The following is a 19,967-nucleotide window of genomic DNA, read 5'->3' as shown; positions in this document are numbered from 1 at the left end:
TTTTCCAGTATATGGTCTATCTTAGTGAATGTCCTAAGTATTATATACTTGAAAATACTGTGTATTCTCCTGTGGTTAGGCGGAGTGTTCTATAAATGTTAATTCAGTCAAGCTAGTCAATAGTATTCTTCAGATCTTCTGTAGCATTACTAATTTTCAGTGACATCACATTTTCAGGTTCCATATCAATAAATGTTTACTAATAGCCAGCCATGTACAAGCATTATGGTAGAGATTGTACTAGTTGTACCAGAAAGCATACAGTTATAACCAGCATAATGTGCTATGGTGGTTCCAGGGAATGCCTAATCCAGAGTTGGATGGAGTAAAGAGTTGATGGCAATGGACCAGAAGAAAGTTCAGTTGATGTTCCAGGAAAGGAGGCAGAAAAACAGTTTCAGGTAGAAATAACAACATGGATAAAGATACAACGGTAAGAAGCTCTGGTGGATGCCAGAAACAGTTAGAGGCAACTATTCTTAAGAGTGGCTTTCTACTAGAGGAGCACTTCTTTGCTTTTTATATGTTTCACTGAAAGGAGGAAGAGAGGCTTATCTGCTGAGTGATTTAAGGAGGAGAGAGTAAGCACATGAAGTTCAGTTCTCATTATCTTCCTCTCTCTCTCTCTTTCCTCTTTCTTTCTGAATCTGCCTCCTTTCAGGAAGGGGGGGGGGGTCTGCCTTACCTCTGTGTGGTAAGCAGGTTAGAGCCCAGACCAGCTTTTTAGATTCAGGTTCAAATGCTTGTCTCTCTCTGGGAAGCGTATCTGCTGGTCTGGCCAACTCTCCTTCAGGATGGTAATACTTCTGGGGAGATGGTTTTAGGGAGGCTAATTAAGGCTTTGAAACCAGTAACCAATCCATTTTTTTTTACAAAATTAAAGAAAATACTTTAACCTATCTCACACCTTTGTATGTTTTCTCAACTGAGCCTTTATGAGGGTAAAAGGGGGTTGAAACTTTATTAACTATTACTTCTTCAGGTATTAGTGTTGGTAGAGTGTAAACTCTTGGGCAGAAGGTTTTGAGAAATGACACTAGCAAGGTCAGATGGAGTCTTGCCTTCACAGGAACCAGGAGCACTCTTGTTGTACACTGAAGGAATATCTTTAGCCATACAGCCCTCATCCCTCACAATAGCCTACCTCAGTTTCACTGACACGTAAATCTCCAATCCTCAGATCCCAAGCAACATGAACTATTTAGTATAGTTTTTTCAAATTGCCCACCCTACTCCTTGCACAATTCTCTCTTCAGCATTCTCAAATCCTCCATATTTGGAACAGTGAATGGGGGGTGTCTAAACCAATCAGCAGTTACGAAGGAATATTTATTCCCATGTTCTGCTCAATCTGGGTGAGTTTCAAGTTATTAGCCTGTGTATAGTGATAACATACGTATCATAAATCTATGAGAAATTATTCCCTTAATATGAGACACAATAAAGCAATCTCACTTTCTGGAAAACTAAATGGCTAAAAAAATTTAATTTGGTTTACTTAAGTCTCCAGTAACTTGAAGAAATTTACTGAAAACCCCATTTGTAAAGCAGTTTCACTATATTCAATTTAAAATTTTCTCATTTGGCTCAACTCTGCACTATTACTAATAATTGCATATAGGCGGCCATGCCTTTATCGAGTTATTGATTCTGTTTGTAAAATTAAAAATCTGTGAATAATACCTGCTGAGGTCTAGTCTTAAGTGAACCATGGTAGATGGAAAACCTTGTTATGGCATGAGATATACCTCACGAACTCAAGATATGGTGAATTTTCTCTTGATCTTGAGATGAATACCAGGGAGGGAAAGGATTAATAGCAAACCCTTCTTATAATATTCACAGTAGTTATGTAAATTATTATTTTATTAATTTTATAAGAAGACAACCATATTCAAGTGCTTACTAGTAAAAGCTGGGAGAGGTTTTACATTGTCTATTATTGCCAAAACTTTCTAGGACACTGTATTAGTCAGGGTTTTCTAGAGAACCATAACCAAAAGAATATTTATTAATTTATTTATTATAAAGAATTGGTGTGCATGCTTATGAAGGCTAAGTCCAGACACTGGAGTACTGATGGCAGAGTTCTAGTCTGTCCAAAGACCTGAAAAGCAGGAAAGTTGATGGTGTAAATTTCAGTCTGAGTCCAGGTCCAAAGACAGGAGATGCTTGAAGTCCCAGCTTGAAGACAGACAGACAGAGAGAGAGAATTCTTTCTGATTCAGTCTCTTATTCTATTCCTTCAACAGACTGGATGAGGCCCTCTCACATCAGGGAGGGCAATCAGCTTTACTCAGTTTACCAATTCAAATGTTAATCTCATCCAGAAACACCCTCACAAACACACCCAGAAATAATATTTAACCAAATATCTGGGCACCCTGGGGCCAGTCAAGTTGACACATAAAATAGCCATCACAAACACTTTTTCATTGTTTTTACCTCCTGATGCATTATAAGTTGGTAAGAAAAAACAAAGTAGGAAATGAGCCTATCTTTTAAAGCAATAAAAAATAATCTTATTTAATGATACTTTAGAGTCTTCTACTTTTAGCAATAAGAAAGAATATATCATCTAAAGGTCTTTCTTCTATTATATAAATAAATAGATCTAGTGCAAATTAAAACAACATTTTTAATACATATTACACTCACAAGTAAATAAGGTAAAAAAAATACCTCCATAGGTTAATAATATTAATAACAAGAGCAATAAAATAATAATAAGCAGCAAATGAAAATCAAAGTGGTAAGCTCTGAGAACTCCAAGGACAATCATCTTCCCATCACTGAATCATTGGGACTGGAGGACATACTCATCATCTCTATGCAATGGTAGGGGGCTTGCACCTGAGACACATGAATCTGACATCTTCAGAAAGGTGTAAAGGTGTCCCAAGTCATTAGTACTCCCTGGATGCAAGAAGAAACTAACAAATTTCTTTAAGAGGAAATCCATTTCCATAGATTAAGTTTAACCATATAAAATCACAATTAAAAGTATCAACTCTACAAAGAACAAGCCACAATTAGTAAGAGACAGCTGCAAAAAAAAAAAAGAAAAAAATCATATCACCAATGATATAATTATTAGGCATAGAATATTAAAAAACTAAGAATGAAATGTTAAAGAATTAAAATATGGAATAAAAATAAGCAAGGGATGAAATAAGTTAAGTGAATAGATAAGATGTAATCTGAATCCCAGAAGAGATAATAGAATGCAGGAGAGGCAATGTTTAAAGAGCTAATACCCAGGAGTTTTACAAAATGACTTAGATGAATGATGACCAACAATTATAGGGAGTAAAAGTAATAGTAAGTGTTCTGGTAACTGGCTCTCTGAAATTAAAGGTCCAGATTTGTAGCAGTCGTTCACTAAATGAAATTCTAAATTATGCTGCAATAGACTAAGTGATTGTATCTCCCCAAAACTCATATAATGAAATCCCAACACTCAATGTGATGTTTTTAGGAGGTAAGTCCATTGGAAGGTATTAATAATTAGGTCATGAGGATGGAGCCTTCATGAATGGGATTAATGCATTTTAAAAGGGACTTCTGAAGGCTCACACATCCTTTTTCTGCCATGTAAGTATACAAGGAATTGTCAACTGTTTGCAATCTGGAAGAGGCCCCCTCACCAGAACCTAACCATGCTGACACCCTGATCTTGGACTTCCAACATTAAGATCTGTGAAAAATGCAATTCTGTTGTTTATAAGCCACCTAGTTTGTGGTTCTTTGTTATAGCAGCCCAAACTAAAACATACATATTTCACAAGAAGCAAAAATACCCCAAAAGAAATTATCATCTAGCTTAAAAGAACAAACTCAATAATAAACTAAGAATCACTTACTTGTAAAGATATAGACTCAAAACTGACAGTTTTCCAGAGGAAAATATAAGACAAAAACAATCTGCCATTAAATAGAATTAAATAAGAGATACTAAGGAAAGAATATTCAAGCAAGTTAATGGTTTATACTAAGTACAGTTTATAATCAATGACCCTTTTAATCAGTTAATTTGCCAGATATTATTGAAGCACTATGCCACGCTAGAGGTAGAGCCAAGCACTACTAACATAAAGACGAATAAGACATGGTCTTTGCCTAGAGGAATTGTGTGTAACTAGGAAGAGAAACACAAAAATGACAATAAGATGATAAGATAAGATAAGAGCTATGGCACATTCCCAGTGTGTTGTGGCATATAGCTGAGGAAGCAATTCGTTCTGCCCAAGCCAGTCAAGGAAAGCTACTGAAAAGAGGTGACACATCATTAAGCCAAGTAGAAGAAGAAATCATTCCAGCCTAAGGAAGGAGGATGAGCTAAAAGCAGGATGAAATGGAACTGCATCCCGTGTTTGGGAAACTGTTTAGTGTATTGAAAGAATACCGTGTTTTGGGAGAGAGTAACCAGAATTGAGTCAAAAAGGTAGACAGGAGATAGATAATATAGAGTGTTTCCTGAACATGCAAAGAGATCTGGACTCTGTTCTATTTCACAGCAGTAAAAATTCACTTCATAGATTCATTTCATTTTAAGATATAAGCTAAATTATAATTTTAAATGACTGAAGAATGTTACCAGTAATAATCAGACAATAAAAGTATTCATTTCTTAGTCATAGATGTACTTATTTATGAGTGAATGTTAATTGATTAATAAAGACCTTCTGTACAAAGATAATAATAAGAAATCACAGTGGAACTAAATCTGGAATATGAAAATTTAGAACTAAGGCTGCCAACTACTATATGAACAGCCTTGAACAAGTGATTTATAGTCCCTGAACGCCACATTCCTCACCTGTGGTGACATACTGGCTGCTCTTTCTATCTCACAGGATTGTTGCAACAATCAAATGTTTTGCTCATGAAAGAGCTTTCTAAAACTGTAAAGCAGCTGTGATGTGTTATTACTGTCAAAGCAAAATTTCCATTTAACATCTTCAGTAGGTGTGTCATAATATATGAAAGAAACATGGCATTCATAAAAACACAAACACATATACCAAATACTTTTACACAGAAGTTCGGGTATTTCACAGATATCCCACAAATATCCACAAACAACAAGAACTCAGCTCAGTGGACATAATTTCAAAAAGTTCATGCTAGATCCCTGCATTGTACTTGGTACCTAGTAACAGCTAATAAATAATTGTGGATAAATGAATAAATGAATGAATGACATATCTATTTTAAGACATAATTTCATTGAATCTCTAAGACTAAGGAAGAAGTCCAATAGCTAAGTCAACAGGAAACACCTTCAAATGTCAAAGATATTTCACATCCTAACCTCCATGGAAAGGTCCGTCCCTTACCTCTCTGTACCTGGAACTTGTGTATCTACTTGCACTTCTGACAGGCTTCATATTATTCATTCTTTTACTCAACCATCTTTTAGCAGCCACTGTCCTAGGTGCTAGGAATGTAGAGGTAACTACATAGTACTTGCTCTCATTATAGTCTAGTTGCAGAGACAGACAAGTAAATAAAGGGTCATAGTAAAATGTGGTGTATCGGACCAGTCAGTATGTAATTTATACCCTTTCCACGTGTTGCAGATGACTTCCAGCTGCCTAAGTATAATGCCTAACTATAATACTGCATCTCTGAGCCTGATTGCTTTTCTCAGAAACACACAAGTCTGTTCTGTCCAAAGAACAGTAATCCCCCAAATCTGAGAATTAGCACCTACCAGACACTCTCAACCAATGACTGAAATATGCTGGTATATAGATATTCTAGCCCCTTTTCCCTCGTGGGGCTTAATTCTAGGATGTGTGTTTCATGCCAATTCCTAAAAGTTTTCCTGTAGGAGTTAAGATCCACTCGCCCACTGTGGTTAATCACACATCCCACCCTTTTTGTCTAATTTTCTCTTCCCCGTATCATTTCCCCACTCCCTGCTTGAGGTGTGAAACAGCAATGTCATATCTGGAAACTACACGTTATTTCTGTGACTGGAGTGAAGTGTCCCTGTCCTTAGTGAGATGGCAGATGAGGAAGCTAGAGAAGTAGATTCAGGTCACCTCGTGAATTATCTTGTGTGCTAAGCTCAGGAGTCTGGGTTTTATCTTGGAATACAAGGGAGACAGAGACACGGAAGGACTTTAAGGATAGGAGTCACACAATCAGATTTGTATTTGAGAAAGATTACTTTGACAGCAAAGTAGAAGTGAGATTAGAGGAAAAACAGGTGGAGGCAGGGAAACCAGAATACTTTCAACAATTCTCACGAAGGAAATTGATGATAAAGTGGAAAATACAGAATTTGATAAAAATACAAACAAGGTTTCAATCCTGGTTTCATCTGTTGACAGCTAGATGACTTTTGGGGAATTATTTTTACCTCATTGTGCTTTAGTTTCTTCATGGGCAACATTAACCTATATTACTTTCCTTCAGTGTTTTGTGAGGACTAAATAAAAACGTATGTGACAAGTCCAGCACAGTTCCTGGCAAACAATAGGTCTCATTTGCTGAACGCCATTATTACTAAGGCACTGAGATTGATGTCGGAGAAAACAGGGCAACTATGGGAGATTTCTGATAGCATTTCCTACTTAAATGGATATGGACTGTGAGTTTAAAAGATTCATTTAATTTGTAGGTTTTGGTTTGGGTGACTAAATGGATGATGGGATAATTCAGCAAGGTAGAAGAGAGCTAGATTTCAAACACATATCCTTCAGTTATCAGGTAATCCCATTGCTCTCTTGCTTCCTTCCTCTTACCATGTGATGTTGCTCCTCTTCCCTTTCTACCATGAGTAGAGCCTTCCTGAGCCCCTCACCAGAAGCAGATGCTGGTACTTCTTGTACAGCCTGCAGAACCGTGAGCCAAATAAACCTCTTTTCTCTATAAATTACCCAGTCTCAGGTATTCCTTTATAGCAATGTAAAACAGACTAATACAATTGTATTGTTCTTTGACCACATTTGGTCACCAAATATCTTAGTGGAAGACTCCACAAATCATTGAATACTATCCAGTGCTAGTAATACAATGAAGAGTAGTCGCCTTAGAAACTATGCAATGACAATGAAGAGTTTGAATGTCTTATCCTAAACATGACAGTAAAATGGCCCTCTAAAGGAAATTGTTTAAAAATATTTTGTTTACTATTTGATACTGTGTTTATGTTTTCATTCAAACAATGAAAAATTAAATATTAAAAATTAAAATAATATGATATGATATACATCTTTCATATATATTTGAAAAGCTAATGAGCTTCTTATTAAAATACAAGGATCAAATAAATCTCAATAAAGTAATGAGAATTATTATGGAATTTAATTATAGACATTATTCATTATTTTGGACCAGAGAATTTTCAAGTTTCTATCTTTGCAGTTATCTAAGAACAATCTTAAAGAAAACTATTTGACAATGTATTGTTTTTACAATGGACTAAATGTTTGTGTCTCCCCAAAATTCATATGTTAAAATCCTAATTCCCAATGTGATGGTATCAGGAAGTGGGGCTGGGCCTTTGGGAAGTGATTAGGTCATGAAAGTGAGGCCCCCATGAATGTCATTAGTGCCTGATATGGTTTGAATGTTTGGCCCCTATCTCATTTTGAAATTTGATCCCCAGTGTTGAATGTGGGGACTGGTGGGAGGTGGATCCCTCATGAATGGATGGGTGCCTTCCCCACAATAATGAATGAGTTCTCACTTTATTAGTTCACGAGAGAGCTGGTTGTTTACAAGAGCCTGGCACAACCTCCTCCCTCTCTTTGCTCCTTCTCTCACCATGTGACACGCCTGCTCCCCCTTCACCTTCCACCTTGGTTGGAAGCTCCCTGAAGCCCTCACCAGAAGCAGATGCTGACATGATGTTTCTTGTACAGCCTGCAAAATGGTGAGCCAAATAAACCTCTTTTCTTTATAAATTACCCAGGCTCAGACATTTTCTTCACAGCAATACCAAATAGACTAATACAGTGCCCATATAAAAAGCACATTACAGAGCTTTCTCACTCTTTTTCTACCATGTGAGGATATAATGAGAAGACAGCAGTCTGCAACCCAGAAGAGGGCCGTCATCAAATTCCACTCTGCAGGCACCCTGATATCAGAGTTCCACCCTCCAGGATTGTGAGTGATACATTTCTGTTGTTTATAAGCCACCTAGTTCTGGGACTTTGTTATAGCAACCCAAACAGACTAAGGAAGCTCTCATTTGGATCCTATTTTAAAAGATCATCATCTATTCCCTGTCACCTAATGATAGACACAGTTTTTCCTGCCAGGGCCTCAGATAGTATAAATAGTGCACCCAAATCGAGTCATATAAGGAACATTCAATAAGTGAATTATTTTCTAAGACATCATTAGTGAGTAGAGAAACCAAAAATGGTAGTGTACGCACTGACACTAGTAAAACTAGGGCACCAGGTTACTAACTCCACAATCATTGTAATCACCCTTGTTGACTTAGTGACTAAAGGCTACAGACGTTTGACAACCTTCGCCTTGCCCTCCATCCCATGCCACCACCAATGACAACTGAAGTAAGCATGATACATCACATGACATGAATTACCTGCGCCTCATTTCCCCCAATCAAGGAGATTTTCCCTGTGCTCCTTAAATATATGAGCGACCCACTCCCAGGATCCCGTTTTGAGGGCTTCTTTCATGGAGCCATTTTGAATACAAATTACTACATTATTTAGTGCTGCAGTGAGAAATAAATGGCACACTCAGATGGGGTCATTTGAGGAAAATTTAGAGGGACTGTTTGTAAAGGTTTGGGCAAGATGCAGAATGAGAAGTGAGAAAACAGTACTTGGGAACTTGTACCTTGTGCCCCAGGCCTGAAATGAGAAAGAAAAAGAAGGCCAAGCTCACTTATGAGACTAACAAACTTACTTTTTCCACTTGAAATCTTAAATTAGTTTCTGCCTATTATTTCTTTTTTCTTTTTTTATATGTGTAAATAAATCTAGTCAATTATTAACCCTAATTTTCATTCTCATCTCCCTTGTATTTATGCTCTTCCATTTCCCTGACATGTTTTAGTATAATTTCTGATCTTTTTATTCTCTTGAATTTACACTTATATTTTACAAATAGGTGAAAGCATCTGACTAGTTCATTATAGTTCAGATCTACCTAAATATTGAAATAGATATTTTTAATTGAAATAGATATTTTAATGTCTATTTTTATACATATGATTTTCATTTCAGGACTAAAGATTTACTTATTATAAAAGAGACATCATCGGTCTGACAGTGTTGAGATTCAGTGTTAGGATCTCAACAGTCAGGCACAATGTGGCAATGAAATTGAGGCGATCATGAAATGTAGCCACCTTTCAATTATCTAATAAAATGGACTCAGTGTAGGTAGTGGTATCTTCATTAAATTTGGCTGGTTTGGACATTCATTTCTTCTATTCTTGGACTTTTCAATTGAAATGAAAAATGGTGTTAAATAGATACTTAAAAACCAAAAAAATTAACAAGGAAACCCTTAAAACTAAGAAGGGAGTTCAAAAGCTTACAATTTAGCAAGTCAGTATATCACACTAAAGAAAGTTTCTCTTTACAATAATCACAGAAATATAAATACCAAGAGATATACTTAAGAAGAAATATGCATCACCTGTATCAAAGAAATTATAGAACTTAATGGAGGTACCTAAACAAAACCCAAAGAAGTGAAAAGTTAAAATATGCTTCTTGATGATAAGACTCAATATAATACATCTGATGATATATCATTTTCTGTCAACTTCATTTATTAAATAATGCAAATTCAATCACTACATAACGTATATGGCTTAGAATACTATATAAATATATATGCACACATATACACACATATATACACACACAGAGTCATAAGTTTCTTTCAAACATAAAATAAGGAAGAGGATTTGCACTGCCAGATATTTATCACCAATACTTTTAGGTTCACTGTGTGCCATTTTCTATAATTAGTAGGTGCTGACTATAAAGTTCATGTTTTTATTTCTTCTGGTACACTACTTCTCCTTTAAAAGTGGAGGAAAGGCTTAGGAATAATTATACATACATTAATATGCAATCAGGTAAATAATGTTAGCAAATTTATAAGATGAAATCCTGCAAAATCATTAAAAATGTACATTTTGAAAGAGTATTTAATGTGGGAAATACTCATAGTATAAATCAGTGATTAAAAGTACAAACAGTAAACTATATGTCCAATATGAACCCATCTATAAATAAAAATGTGTATTGATCATACAAACGCTAGAAGAAACTACATCAAATTGTTAATATTGATGTCATCTCAGAGTAGCGGATTTACTTTCCTTCATTAATTTTTTTGAAAACATGGTATTTTTACCAACAGAAAAAAATTTAAGAGCCCTTTGAATCATTATTTGGGCACAACAACTATAATGTTGAGTCAAAGCTCTTTTACTGCCCCCATCCCCTCTCTAAACATGCTCCTGACGCCTGCCCGTGCCGAGGGCTTACAGTGAGGAGGATGCTCTCCAAGATGTTCCAGCACTAAAGCGCCAACAGTAAAGTGATGTTTACCGAGGATCCGTTATTGTTTCCCAAGCCTGTTTATGCCAGTTGCACTTATTATTGTTATTCTGTAATTTAATCAACTAGTGTGTAAATAGATGAAATAGGAGCAGGGAAACAGATGTTGTTTCTAAGAACTAAGTTCAGGATTTGAAGAGACTCCATAAAGTCCAGTCAGTTAAAAGGAACAGAGAGACAGGAGACAGACACAGAAAGATAGATAAGGAGGAACGTGAGAGAGGAGAAAGCAGGAGGAGGAGGAGGAGGAGGAGGAGGAGGAGGAGGAGGAGGAGGAGGAGGAGGAGGAGGAGGAGAAAAAGAAGAAGAAAGAGGAGAGAAGGAAGAGGGAGAGGGAAAGGAGGAGGGAAGGAAAAGAATAGGGGAAGGAGGAAGAAAGGAAGAAGGAAGGAAGGCAGGCAGGCCTAAATAAATGTATGTAGAGTTCATTTTTTTTTTAATGGGGAGAAGGAATTAAAAATCTAGAAAGATTCATCACTATATTACCTTGCAAGTGTATTTAAGTTCTCTAATAACCTAAAGAAATTGGCACTGAAAAGAGTAAATGCTATATTATTGGGGTGATTTAAAAAAAAAAAATGGGTAACCCAATCAATGGGCACATGCCAAGAGATATGACCTGAGTCCCACACCAAAAGACTGGTAAAAAATGCACATTTCAGATTTTAATGTAAAACAAAATGTTTCAGATCTCTCAGTGTTTTTGTTCTGAGTCCCCCTAACCAACATTTTCACTTAGTTATCTACCAATACTGACAGAGTAATAGGACCATGACCATATTGTGGTGGTGTTGTTAAAGTTTTATGTTTAATCTACATTATGGCAGAGTAGAAAGAACACAGAATGGGGTCTTGTGATCTAGGTTTAGTCCTAACTCAGTCACTAGCTAGCTATGGACTTCCATGCATGCCTTTTAACCTTTTGACTTTAATTTCCTTATTTGTAAATGAGAAGATTTAGCTAGAAAATGGTTTCAAAAGTCATTTTCACTTTTCATAACAATCTATTATTTGTAAATAAACATTTATAAAGTAACCACTAAGCTTACAATGGTATAAAAGCAAAATGTTTCAATGATTTATGGTATGTAAAATGCAATTAAAAATAGCCCTTTTTGGAGAAAATAGAAAAAAAAGAGGGTATAAAGTTAGCTGTACATCAATTATTTTACAGAGGAGAAAGACCAAAAATCACCCTTATAAACTTGAATAAATATAATAAATTTATATATTCAGTATTTAAAATCATTGTTAAGATTTGAAGGAATTTATCTCCTTTTTTTAGTTAAATCTGGTCTAAAGCTATTGTTAACAATAGCTAAATTGGTCTAAAGTTATTGTTAACACAACTGAACTCCAAATCCAAACCTATTACTGAATTGCTTTGGTACCCTAGAAAAGTCTCCCAATTGTAACTTGCCAAGACAATGACATCTATTTGTCATTTATCCCCCCCCCCAACCCTACCCTAGGAGGCATGAATAAAACCAGTAATATTCTGAACAATTAAAGAGTTTTCAGAAACATGTTATACAAATTAACAATTAATAGGTATAAACTCGGCAAGGAAACCATAATGCCTGTAGTGACCTCTCTGTTCACGGGCCCACTGGCCACAAATGGTCCAGACAAATGCAATTAAAATTCCTGATGTGTTTTTAAGGCCTCTAGAATCTGCTAAATTGCACATTCACAACAGAAGATTTAAAACATTCACCCTAAATTAGTTCAAATGTCCTGGGGGGAAAAAAATGCCCCAAATATCTTTATAACCAAGTCGTGCTTTATATAAAAAGCCAATCAAAAGAAGTCACTCAACCAGCTGATTTAATACCTCTACTTAAAGCTAAGTTTAGATTCAAAACTGAAGAGGCAAAGAAAAACACATTGCAAGTAAAATCAGTTCCAAACATTTTTGGCAAGTTCAGCTTATCCTAATCCTTAAAGTAGGAACCAATAAAAATATGATATGCAAGGAGGCATAAAATTATATATGCTTCAACACTTAACGTTTTGATTCTCATATAACATATGTGTCTTTAATCATCTTTCATACTCTGTGTTTTGAGAGATGGCAGCCACAGTGGAAAGAATCTGGGAACCTAAAGTGAGGTCAAACCCAAGTTATTTTTTGGTTGTGCTACTTTGGATAAATCATTTAACCTATCAGAACTCCAATTACTTATTAAGAAAACTAGGAGTATGGCCGGGCGCGGTGGCTCACGCCTGTAATCCTAGCACTCTGGGAGGCCGAGGCGGGTGGATCGCTCAAGGTCAGGAGTTCGAGACCAGCCTGAGCAAGAGCGAGACCCCGTCTCTACTATAAATAGAAAGAAATTATCTGGCCAACTAAAATATATATAGAAAAAATTAGCCGGGCATGGTGGCGCATGCCTGTAGTCCCAGCTACCTGGGAGGCTGAGGCAGTAGGATCGCTTAAGCCCAGGAGTTTGAGGTTGCTGTGAGCTAGGCTGACGCCATGGCACTCACTCTAGCCCGGACAACAAAGCAAGACTCTGTCTCAAAAAAAAAAAAAAAAAAGAAAGAAAACTAGGAGTGTAGTATTAATACGTATTTTTCCTATTAATAGATTAGAGGAATCATATGAGATAACATATGAGCCTTGTAAATTCTAAATTCTATACGTTGTTTTGTGCTTCAACATTAATAAGTATCCAACAATGTATAATTTGTGCTTGCTGCTCATTTCCTTTACAAGGTTATAACCTCCACAATACCTTGCACATCTCAGTATCTTTCAGAGAAGAAACTTAGTTTCCTTTTATGTGTTTATTTGCTTGTTTATTTATTAACATAATGAATACTGTGAATCTGCTGTTCAATAGGAGAACTGGAGCATCCCAGCCCCCTTCCCCTTTCTCAAGCTTAGCACTTGCCTGAAGATGATGATCGCCATTTTTTTCTTTTTTATTTTTAATATCATTTTATCATGTATATACTTCCTAGGAGTATATTGTTTAAGTTAGTTTTAATATCCTTTAAAAAAATACTGACTATATCACAGCTATAATAGATGTCAAAGAGGAAGCAGGGCTCTACTTTAGTCAGCATGATGGAATCCAAGGTACTGGGGAAAATCAAGAGATTGGGGATCTATCTTATCCGAGTTTATAACAGGGTTAGAATTTCTGGATCTCTGTTCCTGAGACTGAAAAAAAAATAGATTTCAGCTATATTTTGTGAATCAATACATATTGTTTTCAAAAGTGTATCCTGCTATATGCAATCTTAGCACTTTCTTAAAAAGCTAGAGGACTTATTTTGAAACTGTGATGATTAAAACAATATAGAAACAGCAAAACTGACCAACAGTGGAATAGAGAGTTTGCAGCAGACATATGAAAAAATAAAATTTAGTTTCTTCATTTATAAAATAAATTTCTAACTGGGTGAACTCGGAGCTCCCAACAGATGAAGTGATTAGCCCAAGGTTAAACGAATATTGAACAGTCCACTTATGAGGGTCATGCTTTACATTTGCAGTGGTTTTTACTATAAAAAATATCTGTCTTTCAAAGTCTATTTTGTTGTGGCAGTTATTTAAATATCTTTATTAAGATGCAATTTTCAAACCATAAAATTCACCCATTGCAAATGTAGAATTCAATAATTTTTAGTAAATTTGCAGAATTGTGCAATCTGTACCTCAATGTACTTTACATTTTGATCACACACTCATCCCCCATAAAAGTTCCCTTGAACCGGTTTGCAGTTAATCTCCACCACTGCTTTTAGGTAACTATTAATTTACTTTTTATCTCTATAGATATGAATTTTCTAGAAATATCATATAAATGGAATCACAATACATAGTCTTTTGTGTCTGGCTTTTTCACTTAGCATACTAGTTTTGAGGTTTTTCCATATGGTAGAATGTATCAGTAGTCTGTTCTTTTTTATTGGTAAGTAGCGTGCCATTGCATAATTATAACATATTCCACTCACCAGTTGATGGATACTTGTGTGTTGCTAGTTCGGGGCTATGATGAATCATGCTGCTGTTAACATTGGTATATAAGTCTTTGAAGGGACATATGTATTCATTTCTTTTGTGCAGATACCAAAGAGTGGAATTGCTAAGTCATATGGTAAAGTTATGTTTAACTTTTTAAAGAAACCACCAAGTGTTTTCAAAAATGGCTGTAGGATTACATTCCCCCCGTATTGTTTAAGGGTTCAGGTAGTCAGTTTCGCCTCTTTTGATTGTAGCCATTCTAGTGGATATGAAGCTCTACCTCATTGTGGTCTTAATTTGCATTTCCCCAATGACTAATAATGTTAAACACCTTTTCATGACTTTAGTAGTCATTCATATATTTTCTTTGTAAAATATCTGTTCAAATTTTTTGCCAATTAAAAAATTAATTGATTTAATTGGGGTTTATGTCTTATAAAGAACTTCGAGAAGTTCTTTATATATTATGGATATTAGCACTTTGTCAGCTATATCATTTGTAAATAGATTCACCCAGTTTTGGGATTTTTTTTTTTTTTCATTTTCATCATGGTGTCTTTTAAAGAGCAAAAGGTTTTAATTTTGACAAGATTCAATTTATCAATTGTTTGCTTTTATGGATCATTCTTCTGGTGTCATATTTAAAAAACCTTTGTTTATCGTAAGATAACAAAGAGTTTCTTCTATGTTTTTGACTAGAAGGTTTATTGTTTTCATTCTTACATTTGGGTCTCTAATCAATTTTGAGTTATTTTTGTATGTGCTGTGAGGTGAGGTTCTAAGATTTTCTTTTTATTTTTTGAACACATGGATATCCAATTCTTCAAATAACAGTTGTTGAAAAGATTGTCCTACCTCCATTGACTGTCCTTAGGAATCTTGTTGAAAATCAATTGACCATAAATGTAAATGCTTATTTCTGGACTTCCTATCCCATTCCATTGACATAAATGGGTATTCTGATGCCAATACCGCAAGTCTGGATGCCTGCAGTTGTATAGTAAGTGTAAGACCTCCAATTTTTTATCTTTCTGTATTATTTTGGTTAATCTTTCTTTGAATTTCCATATAAATTTTAGGATAAGCTTATAAATTTCTACAAAAAAACAACTTGCTAAGTAGGATTTTGATAAGGATTGTATCAAATCTACAGATCGATTTTGAAAAACAGCCATCTTCTAATCCATGAACATAGAATGTCTCTATTTATTTAAATCTTCCCTCATTCCTCCTAGCTATATTTTGCAATTTTTACTACACAAGTCTTCATTCTCTTCTGTTAAATTTATTCCTAATTATTTTATTCTTTTTGATGCTATTGTGTATGAAATTATTTTTTAATTTCCTTTTGAGTTTTTTATTGCTAGTACATAGAAATGCAATGTCTTTGTATATTTATCTTGTATTCCTAAAGTCTGTTTTGATGTGCTGTTTGGTTCTTTTAAATTAGCTAAATTCCATTTTATCACATTATTTTTCCTTTTACTTTAAAGACACTAGTTTTTGCGTTATATTTTGTTACATAATCATACTTCATTTTATTAGAACTGATTAAATTATTATACCTACATGCAATTTTACAATATCTTAATATATTGTACTTTTAGACAAATATGTGCTTCTTAATAGTTTTTTCCTTGGTGTTTTCCAATAAGTTTGTTTACATAAACCTATTGAACATTCATTGAAATTATGTGTGAAAAAGCACCAAAGTTGATTTTTGTTCTTTGATATTACATGTCATTACAGAACATAAATATGTACCTGCTCTATTATCAAAACACATGAGATTCTCATTTAATAAAGTATACATTTGTTTTGAGAATCTAATCATCTCTTTTTCTCTTAGTGTTTAAAATAAATTGATGTAGAGCTCAATAAACAAGTTTAAGAGTTATAGTCAGACATGCCATGATTAGTCACACATGCCATGATTAGTCACACATGTTCAAGTTTGACATGATGTACTGAATAATATTCTAGTGCAATGTTTTCCAAACTGTGTTTGATCAAATGTTTTTGTTATGAATAAAGAATCTCTGAAACAAACAACCTTGGAAAATTATAGCATAACAAAGTTAAATGGCTTTTGCTTCTGAAAGACTTCTCAAAGCATTTAATTTGCTAATATACATCATGACTCTCAGGAGGAAAAGTCCAGATTCTTAGTCTTTTGCCACATAGCACAAATCAGCAAAAACCCCCAGGATAAAGCATCTACAAAACATAACCTCTCTCTATGGTTCTCCCCTCACCTGAAATTTGTCCCCTACAACCCTCCTTGCTATGGCAGCACTCTAGTGTTGTAAAACTTTTTTAAATAAATTTATACATCTTCCCCAATTGCATCCTACTCAGAATCAGAAGTCTGTCTATGAATTTCTAGCCAAAGAAAATAAGTGAAGAAGAGAAGATAGGACCTGTAGGTATTGAAAACTAGGAGAAAACACTTAATTTCTGAAGATGATATTACCTTAAAAAAAATCAATAGATTTAACTGAAGAACAGTTATAAATAATAACTGTGTTCAGTAAATTAGCCAGTTAGAAAGTATTGTCACTAGCTATTAAGAAATCATAAACGAACCAAGTCCATTAATACTACCAAAGCAACAATGAAAAAAGCCAATACGTCATTTATCTGTGCATATGTATGTAATGATTAGAAATAAGTCTTAGCAAGATGCATTTAGGACCTTTATGAAAAAATCATAAAGCTTCAATAAAAGAGGTAAAGTGGTGAATTATCAAGAAAAGCTAGTAAACTTTTGAATAGAAAGAGTAATAATGAGCAAATTGCCTTATCAGATGTTAAAATGCATTTAAATATAATGTGATTTAAAGAGATATTACTAGACCACATATATAACTAAGACAGAATTATACCTAAGTGTATATTTTTATATATATTTTTGTTAAATATATGAATTAGTAGTGAAATTAGTGGGTAAAAATAGATTCTCCATAACTGTTCTTGGGCCTTCCTTTTTAGAATTTTATGCCTCAAAATCCATATGAGTTGAGACATGAACAGATGTTTCACACAAGAGAAAAAAATACATTTATAAATAAGTACATAGTGAATATTTTATTAGTTATCAACACTTATAAATTAAATTGATAATAAGATACCATTTATCACCTAGCAAATTTGCAAAATTAAACATACACATAATATTGCACATGCATAAGCATGTATATGTGTAAAATACTGGTAAATTTGGGGAAATTAAGCATTACTATACACTCAATGGTTATATAAATTTTATAACCTATTTGAAAGCAATTTATACATCATGGGCCATTTAAAAATCCTCCTTACTAATTATCCTAGGGAACAGGCTACTTATTATAAACACTGCACACAGTTGTGGGTTTTTACATATTAGAAAACAATATCTAAAACTTTTTTTAAAGTTTTTGACAATAACAAACTGCCTAGTTCAGGGCTATATCCTCCAGGCCTAGTATCTGACACACTATAAGGGCTTAATGAATATTTTTTAATAAATGAATGGAAGATACTTCATGAAAGGATGTGAAAAGATCCACATCCTTTCAAGAAAATATTATACAGATATTTAGGATAATACTTGAAAAAATTAAATAGCAACATGAATGTATACTATAATAAATAAATAGGATATAAACTTTTATACAGCTTCTATGTATATTATGGCTAAACTAAGTAAAAATATATATGCATATCAAAATAATGGAAGCAATTGTATTAAGATATGCCCAACTGTGAGAGAAAGATGGCAAGTTATTAATCATGAAATGCTGTGGAAGTCATAATCCAAATGCGCCTCAGTTTCCTTATCTGTTATAGGTGTATGACTTTATAGAGAGAGGTCAGTGAGATAATCTATATGAAAATCATTTTCCAAATTACAAAGAACTTCATAAATGTTTAGTAATTATCGTGGTTGACTATGAATTACGATCTTTACTGATTACAGGTATTTATATGTTGTAAATGAGTGACTGTTTTCTCTTTGGTTTAGTGATTTCCCTGGAAAAATATGAGCCAACATTTTTAAGGAAAGCAGGAAGATTTTATATACACCTATACACACAAAGTTATGCACAGCATAATGACGTTTCAGTCAAGGACAGACTGCATATACGATGGTGGCCCCGTAAGATTATAATGGAGCTGAAAAATTCCTATGGCCTCGTGACATCACAGTCATCATAATGTCATAGTGTAATTACTTTTATTTTTTAATAAGTTAGTGTAGCCTAAGTGTACAGTGTCTATAAAGACCACAGTAGTGTACAGTAATGTGTAGGCCTTCACATTTACTCACCACTCACTGACTCACTCAGAGCAAATTCTAGTCCTGCAAGTTCCATTCATGATGAGTGCCCTATACAGGTATACCAGTTGTTATCTTTTATACCACATTTGTACTGTTCCTTGTCTATATTTAGATATGTTTAGATACACAAATACTTGCCATTGTGCTACAATTGCCTACAATATTCAGTACAATAACATGCTGTACAGGTTTGTAAACTAAGAGCTACTAGGTGTGTAGTAGGCTATACCATCCAGATTTGTGTAAGTACACTCTACATGATGTTCACGCAGTGACAAAATCACCTAACAATACATTTCCCAGTATGCATCCCTATCATTAAGTGACGTATGACTCCGTGTGTGTATGTGTGTGTGTGTATAAATCTTTTAGTTTATCATCCTCAAACTTCTATTTTCTTCTTAAATATAAGTAAGAAATTCAGAATAAATTAGGCATGACTGTGTATGACAATGCATTTCAAGTCTGGGTCATAAACATAACCCTGTTGCCAACTAGAAATGTAGCAAAACTGTTTTAAGGAAACTCAATATATCCTCAAGAGAAACAATCCACTGTCTCATAATCTACATGCATGTCATTAAATTATCATCACCAATATTATTTTAGAGACTATAGTTTATAATAAAATATTTTCAGCATATCTGAAGTGAAAATATTATTAGAGAAATTGGACTCTATTGGGGTAAACTCTTTGGTTATCGCATAAGCAATGTTTTCAGATATGGATTTAGCTTTGCTCATTTATTCTGGCCACTAGATATTGAACACCATTGTGTTGATTTAATATATTTTCTACTGGTTTTTATGATTATTATTGAAAATGTATGTGATAGTTTATAGAATTAATGTGAATTGAGCAGTTGCTGTGTGCTAAACACATTTATAAGCAATAAGGATCAAGATGTGAACAAAATAAAAAAAATTTTTCTACTAATTACAAAGCTACATCTCACATCAGTGAATAAATTTTAATATTAGCAACTGTAGTTATTCAAAAAAAAGAAATTACAAAGTAAAAAAAGTCTTTAAATATTCAATTTATATTTATAAATAAAGGGAGAAAGTTGCTCAACATATAGTTCCCTCCCAA

Source organism: Eulemur rufifrons, chromosome 6 (genome assembly GCF_041146395.1).
Source record: "Eulemur rufifrons isolate Redbay chromosome 6, OSU_ERuf_1, whole genome shotgun sequence".
Taxonomy (NCBI): domain Eukaryota; kingdom Metazoa; phylum Chordata; class Mammalia; order Primates; family Lemuridae; genus Eulemur; species Eulemur rufifrons.
The sequence above is the reverse complement of the archived record's forward strand: the minus strand, read 5'-3'. Positions refer to the sequence as shown.